This window comes from Mytilus trossulus, chromosome 11 (assembly GCF_036588685.1).
Source record: "Mytilus trossulus isolate FHL-02 chromosome 11, PNRI_Mtr1.1.1.hap1, whole genome shotgun sequence".
NCBI classification, from domain to species: domain Eukaryota; kingdom Metazoa; phylum Mollusca; class Bivalvia; order Mytilida; family Mytilidae; genus Mytilus; species Mytilus trossulus.
In genome coordinates, this window is record NC_086383.1 from 63895125 (window position 1) to 63917642 (window position 22518).

Genomic DNA, 22518 nt, shown 5'->3' on the forward strand with positions numbered 1-22518 from the left:
TTGTTTTTGTAGGAATACCTGTTCAAGGTATGAAAATAGATGATTTGACGTATTTTCATGTACTATAATTAGCATCTATCGGGCTATTTAAAACATGATTTACCTGTCTTATCGAATGAAACAAATTGCCGGCAAATTGGCTCTACCTCTTTTGAACATACACATTTAATTTGTAAATTTCGAATAAGTGACCACTGTTTATTAAGAGAAACGGGTAGATACAGGAAAATTCCCAGAGATTTAAGACTATATACACATTGTGATGTACTAGATGATGAGTTCAATTTCTTTTTTAAATGTAAAATGAATGAACAATTAAGAAAATAATTTGTATTTGAAAATAAATATAATAACTTCAACGAGGTTACACAACATCAGTTGTTCGACCTGCTAGTGAAATGCGTTTTGTTAAAATATACTTTTTTCACTTGTTTGGTCTTTTACGAAAAGTTGTTTGTGCTGTATATAGACCCCTCTACCAAGAAATTTGTTTTGCATGCACACGTATAAAAAATGCGGTTTTTATCCAACGCAATCATAGATTTTAACGTTGTTTTCAATTTAGACTTGTTTATATTTGTCGTTTGGGCTTGTATCATATTTGCCTTCGGGTTTATATGATCCGTTCATCCTTTTTCGCCTCTTTCAAAATTCAAGAGTCTAATAGTATCCTAAATTGAAGTAAATTATATGGCCTTCCAAATACCGTTTCGATTACTAACATCTCTGAAGAGACATTGATTCGAAATCCGGAGATGGTGTACAAATTTTTGCACCACATAAAATTGAGAATGGAAATGGGGAATGTGTCAAAGAGACATGCAACAACCCGACCATACAAAAGACAACAGCAGAAGGTCACCAACAGGTCTTCAATGTAGCGAGAAATTCCCGCACCCGGAGGCGTCCTTCAGATGGCCCCTAAACAAATATACACTAGTTCAGTGATAATGAACGCCATACTAAACTTCAAATTGTACACAAGAAACTAAAATTAAAAATAATGCAAGACTAACAAAGGCCAGAGGCTTCTGACTTGGGACAGGCGCAAAAATGCGGCCGGGTACGGTTAAACATGTTTATGAGATCTCAACCCTCTCCCGTATACCTCTATAGCCAATGTAGAAAAGTAAACGCTTAAGGTGGTATGGGTGTCTTCCTCCATCTTGGATTGTAAAAAACAGTGAACCAAAGGTCAAGATTTTCTATCAAGTAAGCAAAATTTGATGCAGGAATGCAGATATGTAATGTAAATTTTCATTTAAAAGAACCGATTTATAAGAATATAACTTATAAATATTAATATTTTTGCAAATGTTGATTATTTTTGTTTGTTTGTTTGTTTGTTTTTTTTTAAATTGCCATTTTAAGGGGAGGTAACTCTCAAATAGTGCATTTTCCTATTTTGTATTTTAGCCGAAAAAAACTCACGGTGACCCTATCTTTTCTTTTGAAATTCTCAAAGCATTGTCTGAAAGCTATCTTTTCCTTAAGTATTTAACAGTTCTATCATTTTGTTTAGTTTCTATAACCACAAAATGGTGTTTTTTCCTGTATAATCCTTACAAAATGTGTCACGTCCTGTAGCTTGAGAAAATGCGCGGTGACTGTTTGTTACTGTATATCATATTTATGATTCGTTAGCTATAAAACCCACAATATCTTCGGATAAAACGTTTCTATGCAGCATTAAATTTGATTTTTCAAGGATCAACTGTTTAACATATAGGACTCTGGAACGGTCAATATACAAGACTGAAGGGCGGATCCATGATTTTTTAAAAGGGGGGGGGGGCATAATTCCAGAAAACGGAGAATATAAAATTATATATTTAAATCGGTAACCGTATAAATATTGATTTTGTTATCAATAAATTAAAACCAAAATAATCATTATTTTGCAGTTGTATATCACATTTGTTTTTCGTTTATTAAGTTGTAATATAATTCAGGCCCATCGTTAGTTTTCTCGTTATAACTGTTTTGCATAATTAGTCAATTTTGGGCCTTTTATAGCTTGCTGTGCGGTGTAGGTTTTTCTTATCATTGAAGGCCGTACGGTGACCTATAGTTTCTTACTTCTGCGTCATATCTGAGATTACTTTAAACTTGAACAGTGTTAAAGCAGGAACATATATATTAACTAGATATACTGTTCCCAGGTTAAAGCAATCCCAGTTGGTCATTTTGGTCTCTGGTGGAGAGACAGTGTCTCGCTGTGAACCATACCACGGCTTCAGAACTTATTTGTATAAAGTATTGCCGATTGACGAATAAATGTCAGACATTTTTTTTCATTTTTTCTATGTGATCTTCATTTCTGCAAATAATGTTTTGATCAGGCTACATTTTTCATTTGCCTGGTCAGATGTCAGGCACATAATTCATACTTTCAAGAAGACTTGTCATATGATCATATTATTACATAACGATTTGTAAATGGAAAATATATTCTATGAAGCATTGTATTGTTATTTTTGAAGATCAGCTGCCATATTAGACTATAGAGCATTTATTTCAAGACTTAGGTGCGAAGAGACATCTGCGTCCCCCTAGCTTGTGATAAAAATTTTCCGGAAACAATTCCTGAAACGATTTGTATATTATGTGCATTAGTTTCCCGCCTCATGTCAAAATATATTCCCAGTTACGATTGACGGCTTGTGACAGAAATGACAATACCAGCAAGACATACAACAAGATGTATTCAAGGTTTTGTGACTTCACAAGGAATTAGGTCATTATATTGTTGAAATAAGACGTGCATTTTGAAAATATTGGCAGCAAATCTCAGGTTGTCAATCACAGGCACTTGTTTCTATCCATTGGAAGAACCACTATCAACGTATATTTACGAGCTCGTAAATATACGTTGATAGTGGTTCTTCCAATGAATAGAAACAAGTGCCTGTGTTGTCAATGTCATATGTACATGTAGCACAGGCACTTCGCCACTTGTTTCAGTCAATGGGGGTTTCTATCCACTTTCGTACGAGTGTTGATAGTAAACCCCCATTGACAGAAACAAGTGCCTGTGATATATAGTTCTTTCAAACAGCTGATCTATATGACTATGAGTGTCTCCCCTTAATGGTGACATAGGCGGATCCAGGGGGTATCAAGATCCCATATCCCATTAAGTTTTTATCCCAATATCCTGTATCCCTATAATGTTTACCCCTATTATCCCAATAAATATTTTTTACAAATATCCCATAGCCCTAAAACTATTTTGAAATATCCACAGGCAAGTGCCTGTGGAAATATCCCAAAAAATCATTATACAATGTAAATTCATTCCCAAGCCCATTTTTTCCTCATCATCACAACTTCAACAATTTTGACTGAAAAATGATCAAATTATATTATTAATTTTCAAAATTACTAACATTTGATTAAAATTCATTATATTCCTCGTTGAACTAGAATATAAAGGGAAAACAAACTGTGGTAAAGGAAATTTACAGTGCATACTTCATTAGTGTTAAATAAGAATATATGTGTCCAAAAGATGAAGTGTTCCATCTTAGAGCAATATCTTTTTATGTGATCTTAAACGATAAATTAAGTGTAAGGGGTCTTAATTTCAGACTTTTTTTTAATTGTTCAAACCGTGGTGTGTAACAAAAAATTTGTTCCGGTGTGACATTTGTTCCGACCAAGTGTGAAATAAGTTCTGGAACAAAAATCACAGCACCATGAGTTTTGTTCCAATATTAATATTTAAAAAAAAAGTGAAATAAGTTCCTGTGATATTAGTTTTGAACGAAGGTATTTTATAGAAGTCAATGAAAATGTTCTGTTCAAACTTAGTTCACAGAAAATAAGTTCTGTGCTTGCATGGGGTACATTTGCAATTGATGGCATGACTGTAGAATGAAGATAAGAAATAAAAGCGATTATAATGTATCATAATTTGTATCTATGTTTTATAGTTTATGTGGTATTCGACCTCCTTGTTTCCTGTTAATCTGTCATGGGTCTTCTAATCATACATGTACTTAGTTATGGTCATTGCACAGTTTTTAAAGAGTGTGTCTTTTGTTTCTTTGTTTTTTTAAATATAATTGATCAGTCACTTTGTCCTTTTCATAAAAGTACAAATGTCGATCATCTTTAATGGTTTTAATACTTTTTTTTCGGAAAGACTTCTATTATTATTTCTTATTCCACTCTCTCCTGGATCATAAGTGTCATTTTTAGTATTATTAATTGAGTATGTTATTAAACTTTTGCTTTACTCCACATGATCCAAATTGGATGTTTACACTTCTATTTATTGCATTATCAATATAATACATGCTTTTTATAATGACTTTAATCTTACTGATGACTAGTGCTCAGTATATAAGATAACTTGTTTAACCAGTGGAACATATTTCACAGACAAGGAACTAATTTCACCAGGTGAGGAACAAATTTCACAAATCCAGAACTTATTTCAACAGGTAAGGAACAAATCTCACAAACATGGAACTTATTTCACTAGGTAAGGAACAAATTTCACCAAACCAGAACTTATTTCACCAGGTAAAGTGTGGAACTTATTTCATAGAGATGGAACAAATTATATAGAAATTGTCTGAAAAAAGTTCTCCCAGAACAAATTTCCTGTGAAATTAGTTCCACTGGAACTTTTTTCACAGGAACAAATTTTGGCTCACAGATGCATATGACTGAAAAATTTCATTTTGATAGCATTCTTCTTTCTTGATAAGAAACTTCATCCTACACGTTAACCTATGTTGGAAAGAACAGAAGGACTCAACCCTGTCTCTTGTCCGAGATTGCTCTGACATCCAATGGCTGTTTTGCCAGACAAACTGAGATTGTGGGACGTCAGAGCACGTAAAAGAGGAAAATTAGCATGCAAGTTCAATAACTCAAAATTTAACACAAGAAAGCTTTCTGCTTATGCACCTACTTTAAACTTAACTGTTGCAATATTTTTACAGCAGGCAAAATTTGCACAGCCCTTATTTTGCAAAGAAATAACCCAACATTTGACTCTGTGATCTTCAACTTTATGAATTTCATAGATCACAATATTTTTGTTACTTTTTTTTTTAATTTCCTTCCTCAAACCACCAGTAATATAAGAAAAATATATTAATTTTACATTGATTATATAGAAATTATTCGTTATTAACATAGTTTAAGCTTTTAAAAAGCTATTTAAGAGAAAATTTCAAATTCAAACAAGGCATCCATTTTATACGGCGAAATATCTACGTTTTGATTTGGGACGTGCTCTGGCGTCCCTCAGCCCCATCTTGTTTGGCAAAACAGCCGTTGCACATCAGAGCAATCTGTGAAACGTGGAGACCTCTGAAAATCCTTGCCATCTAAAAAATAAGAGGTAAAACACTAGAAAATATCCTGTAATCATATAAAGCATCAAAACAAATAAAAATATTGACAACAATAAGCATGATAAGGCTTAACTCATCAGATGGATACATCTAACAAAAATCTATGATTATTTCAAGAAAATTATCAATGCATATGAGCATATAATATAAAAAAGAAGATGTGGTATGATTGCCGATGAGACAACTCTTAACAAGAGACCAAGTGACACAGAAATTAACAGATTTAGGTCACCGTACGACCTTCAACAATGAGCAAAGCTTATACCGCATAGTTAGCTATAGAAGGTACTGAAATGATAAATGTAGAACAATTCAAACAAGAAAACTATAAACGGCCTAATTTATGTATAAAAAAATGAACAAAAACAATATGTAACACAGCAACAAACGACAACCACTGAATAAATGAGGGACGAAAGATACCAAAGGGACAGTCAAACTCATAAATCTAAAACAAACTGACAAAACCATGGTTAAAAATGAAAAAGACAAACAAAAAACAGCACACATGAAAGAACATAGAAAACTAAAGAATAAACAACACGAACCCCACCAAAAAACTAGGGGTGATCTCAGGTGCTCCAGAAGGGTAAGCAGATCAGGCTCCTGACTTTTGACAGGCACATACATACAGAATGTGACGAGGTTAAACATGTTAGCGGGATCCCAACCCTCCCCTTAACTTGGGACAGTGGTGTAACCCAAATGCTTGGACGAGTACTTTGAAACACATCATAAATTAAAAATGCTACACCAAGAAAAAAGGGCCTTCTAGACAAACTCATTTATAAGCATTTGGGTTTTGTGGTAGTTGATTTCTTGTGTGTTGTGCAGGTTTTCTCACTGTAGATCTGGAACCTGACACAGTCACAGATCTGTTCTCATTTGAATCTGAGCTTTTTTAGTTCGATTCTAATTCCTTATTCAAGCCAACTTCTTTTTTTATCTTTCTTCCTTTTTTTCTACTGTTTCTCTGCCACTGCCTTTGTTTTTCTTTATATTGTTTATCATGTTTATCAAATTTGGAATTCAAAGTTCTTCTTACTTTAAGCCGGTTTTGATAGCTTGGTTTTGTAGGTTTTTATTTTGTTTAAGATTGTCCAACTTCCAAGATGATCATGTTTAAATTTCAGATTCAGCCAGTATTTACAGGTTCTCTCTTTCCAAGTCTCCTTCTTTGATTTATTTCTTCTAGAGAAGTTTGCCCTGCTTATTTCAGCAAATCTAGTGGATGTTTTGAGGAGTGGAAGTTTTACCAAAAGTTTTTTTCAATTTACTAGCTGTCTTTCAATTATCTGTTCTAAAAATAAAGCTAATTTTCATATTTTTCTTAAATTGTTAAATTCATGTCAGGATTGTGACAAATTACTGTCCTCTGAATGGTTAATCCTTGAAACATCTTTAAATATACCATTTTAAATCAAAATAATTGTTCTATTTTGTACAAAATTCATTTCCTCACTTTCTAATTATCTATACTATTAAACGAGTAGACCTCATTTTGGGTGTCGCTTCTCTTCTTTCCGCAATAAAATAATCAACACGCCTCTGTGTCCTATACGTACAGTGCATAGTGCCATTTGTCATCCATTCATATGATTATTCAGATTGAGTTATTTTTGGAGAAAAACAAGAAAAAAGGCATCCGGATATTGTCCCGTCATTGGACGAAATTTTAAGTCAGATAAGACTTCCGGTTTGCGTTTTTCTGTATACTTTGAACATACATATACAAAGAATAAAGTGTATTTTCAGAATTCTATCTGCTATCATTTTCAAGTTTACTATCCACGGCAGTCACAGAGTTTATTTTAAAAATAGAGAGGGTCTGTATACTATATCAATAACCACTATGGACCGATTAGTAAACTTCGAATTGAACGTAAATACACTATATTTATATAGTAATGAATGTTCATGATATACAGATAAGCCCTAAAAATATTCATGTGAACTTTTGATACTTTTTCTGAAATTCTCCAGTCATTAAATCTTTTACAAATTCATTGATTACAAAAAAAGAAGATGTGGTATGATTGCCATGTTGAGACAACTCTCCACAAGAGACCAATATGACACAGATATTAACAACTATATGTTACCGTACGACTTTCAACAACGAGCAAAGCCCATACCGCATACTCAGCTTTAAAAGGCCCCGAACTGACAATGTAAAACAATTCAACCCAGAAAACTAGCGGACTTATTTATGTACAAAAAAATGAACGAAAAACAAATATGTAACACTTAAACAAACAAAAACCACCGAATTACAGGCTCCTTACTTGAATGTTCATAACATAACAAATGTATGTTCATATTGAAATTGACAGAAAACAAAAAAATGGGAATATTGGAAAGAAAGGAGGAGGTATAAAAAAGAAGCATTTTCCTGTCCCCAATAACCTATGACTTATGATACTTTTGCTGAAATTCTCCAGTCATTTAATATTTTACAAAATTCTTCCAACAACACTTTGCATACTTTAAACTACGCTCTGAATGCCCGCGATTTCGTGGGTGTGCTCTAGTATTATATTATAGTTGTACACACTTATTTCCTTCGATAAATTTGCATTACTGTGCACAAAAAAAAGAAAATTGATTAATTGCATGAAACTGATTGTGCCAAAACAATCATGATAAATAACACATTTAACCCTTTCCTCCATAATGACGCCTTTTGACGCCACCCCCTTTACTCCATAATGACGCCTTTTGACGCCTGTGTAGTACCTCAGTTGAAACACTTCGACTACAAAGTGTCTGCAGTTGGCTTAATAAAGTTTGTTTCCAATGTGAAAAGGAATATCATAGGAATATCTGACTTAAATTTATTTGATGAAATAGTTGTTTTTCACAATGCTTTAATACTTCAAATCATAAGTTCAGCATTTTATCAAAAAAATCCTATGCGAATCAAGTATGCAAAAAAAAAATTTTAATGGAGGAAAGGGTTATGAGGTAAATGATATGAATATTACTTGGTTTTAACATTTCTAACACAAAGAAACTTGTGGAACTTTTTCTTGTGAAATTATGAATTGACAGAAAATGCCTTAAAAAAGCATCACACTCCTGACATATATAATGCACTCCCACATCTATGATATAAACATATCACAGTTGCACTAATTTTTTTCTTCTCTTTGGAATAGCCACTTCTGAAAAATAAAGAAGAAGAAAACATTTAGATGTTAAAGACAGTTGTCACACTGCTGACATTTTTGGGTGCCTCTCTTTGTTTTTTTTTAAATAGTTCTAAAAAGAAAGTCCTGTTCTATGGGAAAAGATATCAGAAATTGAAATCAATGATATAGCAATGTGTTTAGTGATTTGTTGTGAAAGTTTAAAGCATTTTTCAATCTTTATAAAAGATGTCAGGAGTGTGACAAAATACTGAAAATAGAAGGCTTTTTCTACTTTCAATTACATTAAAACGGTACAATGAAATGACATTTTGTTTTTTTGCAAATGATCACAAAAACTCAGGGCTTTCAAAGTTTACTATTGTAACTGAAATATATTAAGATTCTTTTTATTGGCAAAAACTTCAATCACTAGTTACTAGTATTTTTTTCAAATTAAGCTATTCAATTTATATGACGTCATATTTTGAGGGACCATGCATAAGTGACACATAGTGGTGGACTAATTAATAAAATACTTGTATAAAACTAGATATCACTGGAATCAGAATGTTCTCTAGTTTATAATGACATAAAAATAAAGTGTTCTTCTAATATATTAAAAAAATTCCATCCAAAGAACATGGGCCAAAAAATGCCTAATTTGAACATAAAAAACCTGAAATCATGATACATGCACATTTTACATAATCAAAACTATATGATATTTATAGGTTTTTACCTTGCCTTTCCAAAAAATCTTGTTTCAGTGTACGGTCGCCTGCTCCGAAAAGAGATACAGTGGCTGCAAATAAGTTTTCAATTTTCACTGCCAAAAAACCCCAGGATGTTTACAGTGTTGCCTCCCCTCAAAACATGAATATTTAATATAATTTTTTAAATTATTTCAATCATTCAACCTGTTTAAATTGAAAGCTAATTAACTAATTTTTACAATCAAATATAAAAAACATGATACTTTTTCACCAATTAAGTAAATTAAATAAACAGGGGATTTCCCTCCATGGTTATTTTTAGTCTGGGAATAACCCCTAGTTTTTTGTATACGAAACTGTTTATAGCACCCTTAATCAGAACCCTAGGAGGTCTATGTAAAACAGACAACAATCAATCAATGAAATAGGTCTAAATGGTATTCAACAATAGATTCCCTCGACTCCCCTTCAAAAGTCCTTAGCATGCTTAGTCAGAACCCTAGGAGGTCTATATATAAAACAGACAGCAACCAATCAATGAGACAGGTCAACATGGTATTCAACAATAGATTCCCTGGACTCCCCTTCAAAAGTCCTTAGCATGCTTAGTCAGAACCCTAGGAGGTCTATATATAAAACAGACAGCAACCAATCAATGAGACAGGTCAACATGGTATTCAACAATAGATTCCCTGGACTCCCCTTCAAAAGTCCTTAGCATGCTTAATCAGAACCCTAGGAGGTCTATGTAAAACAGACAGCAACCAATCAATGAGACAGGTCAAAATGGTATTCAACAATAGATTCCCTGGACTCCGGTTCAACAGTCCTTAGCATGCTTAGTCAGAACCCTAGGAGGTCTATATATAAAACAGACAGCAACCAATCAATGAGACAGGTCAACATGGTATTCAACAATAGATTCCCTGGACTCCCCGTCAAAAGTCCTTAGCATGCTTAATCAGAACCCTAGGAGGTCTATGTAAAACAGACAGCAACCAATCAATGAGACAGGTCAAAATGGTATTCAACAATAGATTCCCTGGACTCTGGTTCAACAGTCCTTAGCATGCTTAGTCAGAACCCTAGGAGGTCTATATATAAAACAGACAGCAACCAATCAATGAGACAGGTCAACATGGTATTCAACAATAGATTCCCTGGACTCTGGTTCAACAGTCCTTAGCATGCTTAGTCAGAACCCTAGGAGGTCTATATATAAAACAGACAGCAACCAATCAATGAGACAGGTCAACATGGTATTCAACAATAGATTCCCTGGACTCTGGTTCAACAGTCCTTAGCATGCTTAGTCAGAACCCTAGGAGGTCTATATATAAAACAGACAGCAAACAATCAATGAGACAGGTCAAAATGGTATTCAACAATAGATTCCCTGGACTCTGGTTCAACAGTCCTTAGCATGCTTAGTCAGAACCCTAGGAGGTCTATATATAAAACAGACAGCAAACAATCAATGAGACAGGTCAAAATGGTATTCAACAAAAGATGATAAAATTTTGAGGCCTTGGTGACCGATTGGTCTAAGTAGTCGACGTACTGTATCACTAGCCTGTCAACACTGAGGTTGGGAGTTCAGTTCCTACATGGGGCTGGAGCACTTGACTCCAATCTTAATTGACAAGAAATGTCAGTTTTTCTACTGAAGGTTGGTGGTTCTCTCCAGGGACTCTTAATTCCCAACACCATGAAATAGCACAATTGTGTTGAAAGTGACATTAAACATTAATCAATCAATCAATTATAAAGTGTTATTATTTTTTCTAATTGAAATGAAACATTTATATTTCCAGATTGAACATCTATTGTTTGAATTTGTTTGATCCTTGTCCAGTCAATTAGATAATCGTCCAGTCAATGTGAACCTTATGCCGTCTAGTTGCTATTTAAGGTAAGTGTACATTAATATATATGTAAACTATACATACTATATGTAGGACTATTTTACTTATTTGAAATTTGTTTGAAATGTAAGAGTGTCTCAACTCTAAAAGGATAAATACTGTAACATTAAACAAGACACACAAAAGCCAATGCTATGGGACGTAGGGGCAAGCGCAGATTTTAAATACATGTTTTAACCTTGTTTTCTGTCGGTTTCATTAGCATGGAGATAACAATATTGTATTTTAAGCTCCGATGGCATCAATTTGGGAATTGATGGTCGCAAATACCCGTTTAATGTCTCCGCTAATGCGTCACCAGTAAACATCAAATCCCCAATTGATGCAGTCTAAGCTTAAAATACAATACAGTTATCTCCTAAATGAAACATGTCAAAATGGTCACATATATGTCAATGAGACAGTAACCAATCATATAAACATGTCAAAATGGTCTCATATATATGTCAATGAGACAGTAACCAATCAATGAAACATGTCAAAATGGTCCCATATGTCAATTAGACAGTAACCAATCAATGAAACATGTCGAAATGGTCCCATATGTCAATGAGAAAGTAACCAATCACAAAGAAACATGTCAAAATGGTCCCATATGTCAATGAGACAGTAACCTATCAGTGTAACATGTCAAAATGGTCCCATATGTCAATGAGACAGTAACCAATCAATGAAACATGTCAAAATGGTCCCATATGTCATGAACATGTCAAAATGGTCCCATATGTCAATAAGACAGTATCCAATCAATGAAACATGTCAAAATGGTCCCATATGTCAATGAGACAGTAACCAATCAATGAAACATGTAGAAATGGTCCCATATGTCAATGAGACAGAAACCAATCAATGAAACATGTCAAAATGGTCCCATATGTCAATAAGACAGTATCCAATCAATGAAACATGTCAAAATGGTCCCATATGTCAATCACACAGTAACCAATCAATGAAACATGTAAACATGGTCCGATATGTCAATAAGACAGTATCCAATCAATGAAACATGTCAAAATGGTCCCATATGTCAATGAGACAGTAACCAATCAATGAAACATGTCAAAATGGTCCCATATGTCAATGAGACAGTAACCAATCAAAGAAACATGTCAAAATGGTCCCATATGTCAATCAGACAGAAACCAATCAATAAAACATGTCAAAATGATCCCATATGTCAATAAGACAGTATCCAATCAATGAAACATGTCAAAATGGTCCCATATGTCAATGAGACAGTAACCAATCAATGAAACATGTGGAAACGGTCCCATATGTCAATGAGACAGAAACCAATCAATGAAACATGTCAAAATGGTCCCATATGTCAATAAGACAGTATCCTATCAATGAAACATGTCAAAATGGTCCCATATGTCAATCACACAGTAACCAATCAATGAAACATGTAAACATGGTCCCATATGTCAATCAGACAGAAACCAATCAATGAAACATGTCAAAATGGTCCCATATGTCAGAGAGACAGTAACCAATCAATGAACTATGTCAAAATGGTTCCATATATCAATGAGACAGTAACCAATCAAAGAAACTTGTCAAATCGTCCCATATGTCAATGAGACAGAAACCAATCAATGAATCCTGTCAAAATAGTCCCATATGTCAATGAGACAGTAACCAATCAAAGAAACATGTCAAAATGGTCCCATCTGTCAATGAGACAGTAACCAATCAATGAAACATGTCAAAATGGTCCCATATGTCAATGAGACAGTAACCAATCAAAGAAACATGTCAAAATGGTCCCATATGTCAATGAGACAGTAACCAATCAAAGACACATGTCAAAATGGTCCCATATGTCAATGAGACAGTAACTAATCAAAGAAACATGTCAAAATGGTCCCATGTGTCAATGAGACAGTAACCAATCAAAGAAACATGTCAAAATGGTCCCATATGTCAATCAGACAGAAACCAATCAATGAAACATGTCAAAATGGTCCCATATGTCAGAGAGACAGTAACCAATCAATGAACTATGTCATATGTCAATGAGACAGTAACCAATCAATGAAACATGTCAAATGGTCCCAACAAAAGACAATATAACATAACATGTTATCTAAATTGTCTTATGAAGGAAATAATATTATATCATTTTATTATATAATAATTATACCCTATGGAACAAAGGTCCTTTGGGCAGTTGGGTATACTGTTTTTTACTCATCCATCAGTCTGTTAGTCAGTCCATCCATCCCTTAGTCCTGTTCTTGTCATAGCAACTCCTCTGAAACCACACAACAGAATTTCATGAAACTTTGTATATAATTAGGACATAATATGTAGATGTGCATATCCTCTAGAAATTTTTCTCAGTTGACTATTGTAGGAGTTATTAGTCTTTGAAATTAGAAACTCGGTGAGATTTTGTTTGCCCAGTGTCAATGTGGGGGCGTGGGGTATGTGAGCGTGCTCACAAATGTTCTTTAGTTAAAGAGTTATCGTATAAATGATGGTAAAACAGTTATCCCCAGTCCTAAATACAAATATATAAACAACTACAGGTCTCCCAACAGCCTTCAAAACTGCTCAAAACCAATACCATATTATAATATAAAAATCTATAAAAAGCACTGATATGATAAAATGTGGAACAATTCAAAAGAGAAAATCAGCAGCCTATAACAACAAAGAAGAGGAGGGAATACAGCTACCAACAACAACAACTTCACTACAGGTTCCTCGGTATGGACAGGGGATACATCTTCCAACAACAACCACTACACTGCAGGTTCCTCGACAGGCACATAATCAGATTGTAAACAGATCAATTGTTTAATGTGATTGCCATCATGTCCTTGCTTATTTGTTGACAGTTCAGAGAGGCTTGAAATTAATGAATTCAGTATTGTCTTAATGCTGGTAAATAAAACTTTTGAAATTTTTAGGTCTGTGGAAGTGTAACTGATGTTCTTGTGTTTGAAGGAAAAAATCACACCCTGTTTGTAGAATACCACATTTAGGTAAGTAATCAGATATACACAGCTACTTTTGCATAGGTACAATTTCTGTACTAAAAAATGCAGTACTGGAAATTTACTTTTAATATTCAGTACTATTTCTTTACTTTAAAACTATTGTAATATTTAGGTACTTGTATTTTACAGTACTTGATTTGTACTAAATATTTTGGTACAGAAATAATACAATATTCCATGTTTGAAAATCATAACTGTAAGAGATTTGAAATAGAAAAACTTTCAAAATGCTGAAAATGTAACGGTAGTAACCAAAAATCTATTGTACCTAAATTTCAAGTACAAATAAAGTACTGTAAAATACAGGTACCTAAATATTACAATAATTTTAGAGTAACAAAATAGTACTGAATATTAAAAGTAGATCCCAGTACTACAAATTTTTAGTACAGAAATAGTACCTATGCAAAAGTAGCTGTGTACAAGCTATTGAGTTTAGTTTTTAGCTCAGCTGGCCTAAAAGGCCATGTGAGCTTTGGCCATCCCTTTGCGTTGGTTGTCTGTCTTTCTTCCAGTGTAAACTTTTTCAGAGATCTTCTCTGAAAACACCGGACCAAAAAGTGACCTAAATAAAAGTGATAAGCATGTAAAGATTTATCTGCAACAAAAATTTCAAACCAATCGGACAACCCTTTTTTGGAAAATGACGCAGTCATTGTTCCATAACTGCCGACCTGTACTTCATTACATTTCTCTGCCTACCGCGCTTGGTTTCGTATTTCCTATTTTCCATACAAACTGGAATCTGCTTGTGTTATCATTATGCATCATTGTGTAGTATTAAATCAGCCAGGACCCAGTTTACACTGGTTTTTGCTTGTATTACACTACACCCGAACAAAGTGTTGTAGTTTGACGGGAACCAGTTTTAGAATTTGTAAACTACGAAACGTAATCGGTTATTGTTCATTCCGTTTTGGTGTTTCATACCGACTTATATGGTTTGAATAAGCTTAAGACCCTTCAAACATTAATGTTAATGGTATATTAAAGATTGTTTTACAAAAGGATTGAACTGTTTTACTTTCAAAGTCGTACTATAGGGATATCTGTCATATACGGATTTCCACTCTCACCGGTTAATTTCTTCTTTTACACGTGCTTTGGAAACTTCCTGTTTAATCACAAGTTTTAAAATTGTTTTTGAGTGAATTAAACTTATTTTAACAATCATGAAGCGTTCCAGAATCATTTTAAAGCAGTTTCTTCTTCTCTTTGATGATGAAAAATAGGTTTTCTCAAGAAAATACCGCAAACGATCGCAGAGGAATTGAAACGTACAAGTCAAGTTCGTACCTGGTTAAATTGGCATCTAGTCAAATCGGCACCTATTCAACGTCAATTCGGCATCCAATAATATTTGTTATAATATTTTCTATTCAATTAATTAATTACTGTTACCAAGTACATAGTGAATATGTTGTTGTGTATTTTGGTAAACCACGAAACGAAAGTGAATATGTAGTGTATAAAGGTAAACAATGACCCCTTACCAAAGCTTTTGTTTTAACAATTAGACAATTTGTGTAATTGTAAAAACAAGTCAATTATTAAAATAAAATGGAAAACTATGAGTCCCTTTCAATAAATCAAACTTTCATGCCAAATAATAAGCAAATTTAAGGTGTTTGTTTTTCAGTAAAGTTTAAACAGCATTAAACCAACAATCCTGTAAAATGCTCAACTGGTTAAAATAATGCAGAAAAATACACAATATCTCATGTATAAGTCCAAATAATTATGACGTCTGGCAAGGCTATATAGCTATTTTATTATTTTTCTGGGACGCCTTCCTAGGCGTCCCAGAAAAAAATTTAACATAGCCTTGCGGTCATAGGAAGGTGTTCCAGAATAAAATTAAAAAAGCCTTGCCAGACGTAATAATTATTTGGACTACTCATATATATATATATATCATTAAAAATACACCAAAAAAGTCATTAGTTGAGAAAAATAAATATATACAAAATGTACATGAACACCCAAAAATGTGAAAGTTAGTATTTAACTCTTTTTGCTTAAATACTGAAAAAAATTCTGGCAACCCCTTTCTTATTTTTACCCTATTGCTTAAAATACTGTTAAAAATATATATTTAACATGGTTGACGAATTGACTATATCAGGTGTCGATTTTAACCAGGTGCTGATTTGTCCAGGTGCCAATTTAACTAGGTGCCAGTTTGACTAGAATTCTTTGACAAATGTTTGAAACTATCTGAGTTTCATTAGACCTTTGATAGCAGTAACAAAAAGATTATTTACTTACTATTTTGTGGGAGAAGGGGGGTTCAGACTGTGTGGTATCAGGTCTGTTTGTGCCCAATACATTTTCGCACCCTACACGTTCGCACATTCACACTCCACTCATTCTCGCCCAATTTTAATTCAAATTCAAGTTGAATAATTGGAAAATCATGGTTGTTGTTTTAAATTGCTTTGGTGTAAATACTGAATGTATTTATAGCTTGGTATGAGTAAAACATTGAAGATTTTAAAGGAAAAAACACAAAAGATAATTGTTTTTAACAGCTTGGTCCCATTGATCTGAAACAACGAAACAATAAAAACATAGAAACCAAAATATAGCAATCCACTAATATAACCAAAACATGATAAAATTTATTCAACACGCAGAAACAAACATAGTCAGAATCTCACTTCATTTTGAAACAAGTCAATGAAACAAGTTATAGCAATACACTAACAATAACATGATTAAGAGTTATTCAACACAAAATGAAACGTTGACAAAATACCACTTTATTTAGAAAGGATTATTATTATTTTTAGCAATACCTTAGGCCACGGTTTTTTAATTTGTTGGTTTACGGATTTTCTCAATGAAAAAGTCGGGTCGGTCGGTCGGAAAAAAAAAAAAAAAAAATCTTTCAAGACAGAAAACTGATATGCAAAATAAAAATATATTTCACCTTTCTAATAATATGTTTGTCATACTATTTTTTCATCGTTCTTAAATTTTAGTTTGATGAAATATTATTGCTCAGCTGTAAACATCGCATGACATTGTCTAATAATTTCCCGTAAAAAAAAGGGGGGTACACTGACAAAGACGAAATTAAATCGTCATTTCACAAACAAGAAAAACAGATTCACGTCTGTTATTTGACTTAGCTTTTAATCAAAACATGGTGAAAAATAATAAGCACGAAAACTGATAAAGAAAAAAAAAGTAAAAACGTCGTACGAAAATAAGTTTCAACACACGTGTCAAAAACGTAATAGACTCGTCCACTGGAAAAACGAGAATATCAGGTTAAATAATCTGTTGTCATGCATTCCCGTTTTTTATCCAAATGGACGATATTTTTTTATTATCTATAAAACAAGAAAATATCAAATGATTTGTTAAAATTCAGTATTTTAACTTGATGTCTTAAACTTCCACCTGTCCACATTTGGACAAGTCTATTTATATGAGAACATGCATCTTACGGACTGGTGACAAATAAGGGAAACGAACTTATTGTGTAATTGGTTTTAAACACAGGTTTTGTTCCGCAAAATTATTTGCGCAAACGACATTTCAAGGTCGTTAATAATTGATTTGTCTATTTTTAGAAACGTAAACTGATAGTTTCATTTTTCACAACAGAAAGTGTCATCACTTCTGTCAGTGATTAATGCATTTCATTTCATAAAAAGGGATATTTTAATTATTTTTCAGGGATAATGCATTTTTTATGGTCGGCGAGAATAAAAAAAAGCCTGAAAATTCGATTTTATTTTTATTTTGAAAATCGGCAAAATCGGGTCGGCGGATCCGTAAACCAACAAATTAAAAAATCCTGGCCTTATCCAAAATATGATTAAGATTTATTCAACACAAAAAAAAAATTGCTGTCTCACTTTATTTTGAGACAATGACAACAATTATACTTATAAGAAAACACTTGCTTACAGAGTTATTAAACACAAAACCAATTAAGATTGGGTGCGAACATGTAGGGTGTGAAAGTGAAAGGGGTGAAAATGAGTGGGCGCAAACGTGAATGGAAGCGAACGGACCCAAATTCAGACTATGTACCAGTGAGAAATATACAAGCCTTTCTAAGGTATTTATTTGTACAATTCAGCTAGTCTTGACCTATTCATTTGTCTTAAAAAACCAGCCAGTTGTCACCTTCACTTCACACACACACACATATACGAATATCAATTATATGCTCACGATACATGTTGCATTGTTAAACTAATTACGGTATGTGAAAATCAAGACTTGCATAAAAACTATCCCAATATTAGAGACAGTGGCGTCATTTTTCTTCAGAGCTTTCAGCTCTTTGATTGAGTTATTGCTGTGATCGGGAAGGCTGTGCTCCATGCAAAAATTGTGCATTTTGACGAGAAATGGCGCATAGAGTGGAAAATGTCAGTGCCAGTGTGGCGCATGATATTTTCAGGTTTGTATCTAAATGTTAAGATCTATTAAAATGAATTTCCGATCGTGTTTCGTGTCGCTATATTTGTGTACAAAACTGTGTTGTGTTCCCTCCAATGACAGGAGCACCACCTATATATTTTTGGGCCTTATTGGGTGTTTTTCTTCATGTTAAGGATACACTCGCGCCAAGATGATTCCCGCAAAGTCCATCTAAAGACGCGGACTATCGCGACGGGGAAATTCATTTTTTACCGATAATATGCCGCGAAAAGTCCATTATGGTCGCGGACAAGTCAATTTTTTATCGTGGACCTGAAGTCGTGGAGATCAATAGAATATATACATATTGTAATAACGCAGAATTTGATGTTATCGATAATGTTTAATTTTTGTTACAATGAATGTGCTTGAGAATTAATTATGGCGGTAAAAGCTGGTAGTGAAAATTTGTCAGTTTATTGGTTGTGTATTGTTATTTAAAATCACATTGACCGATAATTACTCCTCTTGTCCTGTTGTTAGTACTATTCAAGCTCAGATAAAGTTTGATTGACATTGTGCGGTCTTTCGTTTGTACTTTTGTCTGAAAGGTAATGCATACCAGGAAAATACTAAAAAAAGCCAATGAACAGGTGATCAGGTAATAATCGATTGTGGAAGGAGGAGCTACATTAATTTGTGTGGTGAGGCATACCTGCAGGAAAATACACAAAAGTCATACGAGAAGTTTAAACCAATGAGCGGGTGTTCAGGTAATAATCGAATGTAGAAGGAGGAGCTACATTATGTTCACTGATTTTGAACTCATTATCTTTAGAAATTTGTAAATGGAAAATTGTTTGAGATTCGTACAATCATTAATGTTACAAGTTATTAATTATCAACAACAAAATAGTTTAAAATCCTGCAACTATTTTTTTTTTTATTTTATGAGGGGGGTTAGGAGGGGTCCTGGTCCCAAAATCCTGGGCTTAAAAAGACGAAGTACCGTGGTTCTGAATTTAAATAAATTTAAATCCTGACATCCCGAAATTCGAAAAAAGATTTTTCCGATCCCGAAAGGGTCAATCTTGAAATCCTGTTGTCCCGATAAAGATCCTACCCCCCCCCTCTTTTATTGTTACTGTAGAGAAAAAAAATCGTAATTTTTAAAATGTGATATTCATTTTATCATTAAAATGATACTTGTCTTACAAATTGGGCTTATTGAAATGTTGAATGGTTTTTGTTTAGGTTTTTACTGGGAACAGTATATCATAATATTTAGTCTTTATGTCAATTGACAAATGATTCAGTTCATATTTTTGAAAAACACTACTACGTAATAGTACGAAAAAGGCTGACATCTGGAGATTTTTAAGTGAATTGTTTTACCGTGGAGAAAAATCTTTTTGTTTTGTTGTAACTGAATATTGTATGGTGCATGTATGTTTAAAAAATCGAAAAGGACATCAGTAAACTTGAAAAATATCAAGCCATAAAACCCTGTTGCACAATATACCAGCAAATGACATTATACTGCCCCCGGGAATAAACGAACTGGTCAACGGATTTCAACCAGGTAAATGTAGATGTACAGGTATTCAGCTGATCAATACCCGAATATGTCATCGTAAACAATTTCCAAAATAAATTCTCACGGTTGTAGGAATATATATTATAAATACCTGTAAATGTAACAATTGGCAACACATATGAAATACAGATTTATTTTTGGCAGAATTTACTTACCATTTTTTAAATTGAAATCGTTTAAATTCTTGTACACATCTGTGTCGGAATTTATTTAATTTTTATTTTTTTTATTAATTCGATCTTTACGCTTCTTATACAACTTACTTTTTTACAAAGATAATCATTCTCTTATTTATTAAATGACGAAACTGAAAGAAAATTTCCTTTTGCAAATAACTTTATCGGAAGAGAAGTATATGAAACCTTTTGAAAATAGCAGGTGTCAATAGATGGTCAGTTGTAAATTCTTACCAAACAACATACATATGTACTCTCATTTTCACGCCAATTCAAACATCTAGCCTTTAATTCCCATTACCCTGCATATATATTGTCTCAATAGTGTATTTTTTTCATTCGCAGAATATGTATTTAATATTTGTCCCTGAAGGTTAAACGAGCAACCATAATTCAATCAATCGATTAAAATCAACATCTTTTAAACATGTTAAATACATATTTTAGTCAATACGGACCTTGAATAGGAAATCCAGTTTGACAGAAAACTAATGAAGTAATAAATTTATTTTGGAATACTATTGTTGTGAAGATGAAAGAGAAAATTTGTTTTGATATATATATAGAACAGTTGTAGACGACCAACAGGTATCTGCCACACCAGACTTGTACAACATTCCAAATGAGGAGCTGACAAGAATCAAGGTTTCAGCAAAGAGCTCTGGTAATTTTGCGGCTGCCTTAACAAAAAGTTTTTTTCCAGAATTGTACAGCATGGACAACCTGCGCTACTTCTACAACTGGAATGGTGGTGGGAAGCATGGCAAGCGTGAACTGGACCCAGCCAGGCGAGAAATAATTCGTCAATTCACAGTTAGGATGTACCCTGAGGTCCGTCAGGAAGACATCTTCCGGACGAATGTCATCAATGCTGTCAATGAGATGCTGCGTCGGCAGCCTAAGAAGCAAAGACCTGCACTTGCTGCTGTCCAGATTGAGAACAATCCACCAGAAGCTGACCCCCATTATCAAGAGCTAGACTTCAAGCCCTTTGAGGTGTATACAGTTTACACAAAGATTACAACGGTCCTTTTAAGGACCACACAAATCTTTCAAAAAGATATTTGACATTGTTGCATTAAATTAAATACAATAAACTAAGCTCTTCTCCCAGTCCATCTTCTGTCTTTTCCTCTATGCTTAAGTACTACAAATTATGTCTTTTTGTTTGCCCAGCACTGCATTTTCAATATACCCCACTAAGTTTAATAAAGCTTAGTTTTTTGCAAATCATACGACAAACATGTTTTCCACCATTTTTTCTTATTATTTACATAATGTTCCAACCGTTATCTTCAAAAATGACATGAACTAATTAATGCAGAAAATAGGCATCCGAGTTTACAGTCTGTCCTTTGCATTATATAAGTACATGTATAAACCCGGGTCTTAACCATGTCTTGTAGTGCTCGATGTTGAATGTATACTAAATGCCATTAAAACTCTATTTGATAACTGTCCTGTTGTCTAACAGTCCCAGGGATTTATAGACTGGTATATTGACCGGGGAATTAATTAAATAAACGCGCTTACCAGCAACTTTGCATAAAGAAATTGCCCGACAATATACGAGATATTTGTCACTGGACATTTTACAAACAACTTAAAACCAGTCCAAAATGAGTAAAAAAGATTGTGTTTAATAATTTGGTCATATTTTTATAATTATAGAATTAAAATGCTAAAAATTTTGTAACAAATAAAACCAGCATTTGTTTTTATTGCAAACAGATTGAAAGTGTATAAATGGATTAAACTTTGTACTTTATTCAAACGAAATCAAAGACAATAATCAGACAATCCAAGTGCCGTATTATCCTCCTGAAATAAATGTTTGCATAAAAGACTCAATTAAGAACATGTGAAGCTTGGTTTAAACTATCGTTCAACAATTTAATAAAAACACCTATCAATTTCTGTTAACTAACTTCTGTTTACCTGTTAAAATATACAACAAATGGAAGTTTTTAACGACCTTGACTGGCTATACAGCCCTTGTACGGTCGGTATTGAAATATAAACCGGACACGTACTTGTTTATAACAGCAGGTTTCTGTTGGCCGACGCAGGTCATGCGTTTATTAACCTTTATTGGGGTAATGATTGACAGGCATTGTAATATTTGTAACTTCCAAATTGGGGTACAAAAAAGGTAACATGTTTTATTAAATTTATTAAACAATTTACCACTTTTAATTTGAGGATTAAATTAA

The 22518-nt window shown here is 33.4% G+C and overlaps 1 long non-coding RNA gene across 1 annotated transcript in view; it reads left to right on the forward strand.

Annotated features, from left to right (window-relative positions):
- The window catches only part of LOC134691414 (uncharacterized), a 28085-nt gene extending 13960 nt beyond the window's left edge, over positions 1-14125 (forward strand). The window contains exons 3-4 of the long non-coding RNA XR_010102129.1: positions 11031-11128; positions 14060-14125. This is a non-coding gene — a long non-coding RNA (uncharacterized LOC134691414). The remainder of the gene's footprint in view (positions 1-11030; positions 11129-14059) is intronic.
- The last annotated feature ends 8393 nt before the right edge of the window (positions 14126-22518 follow it).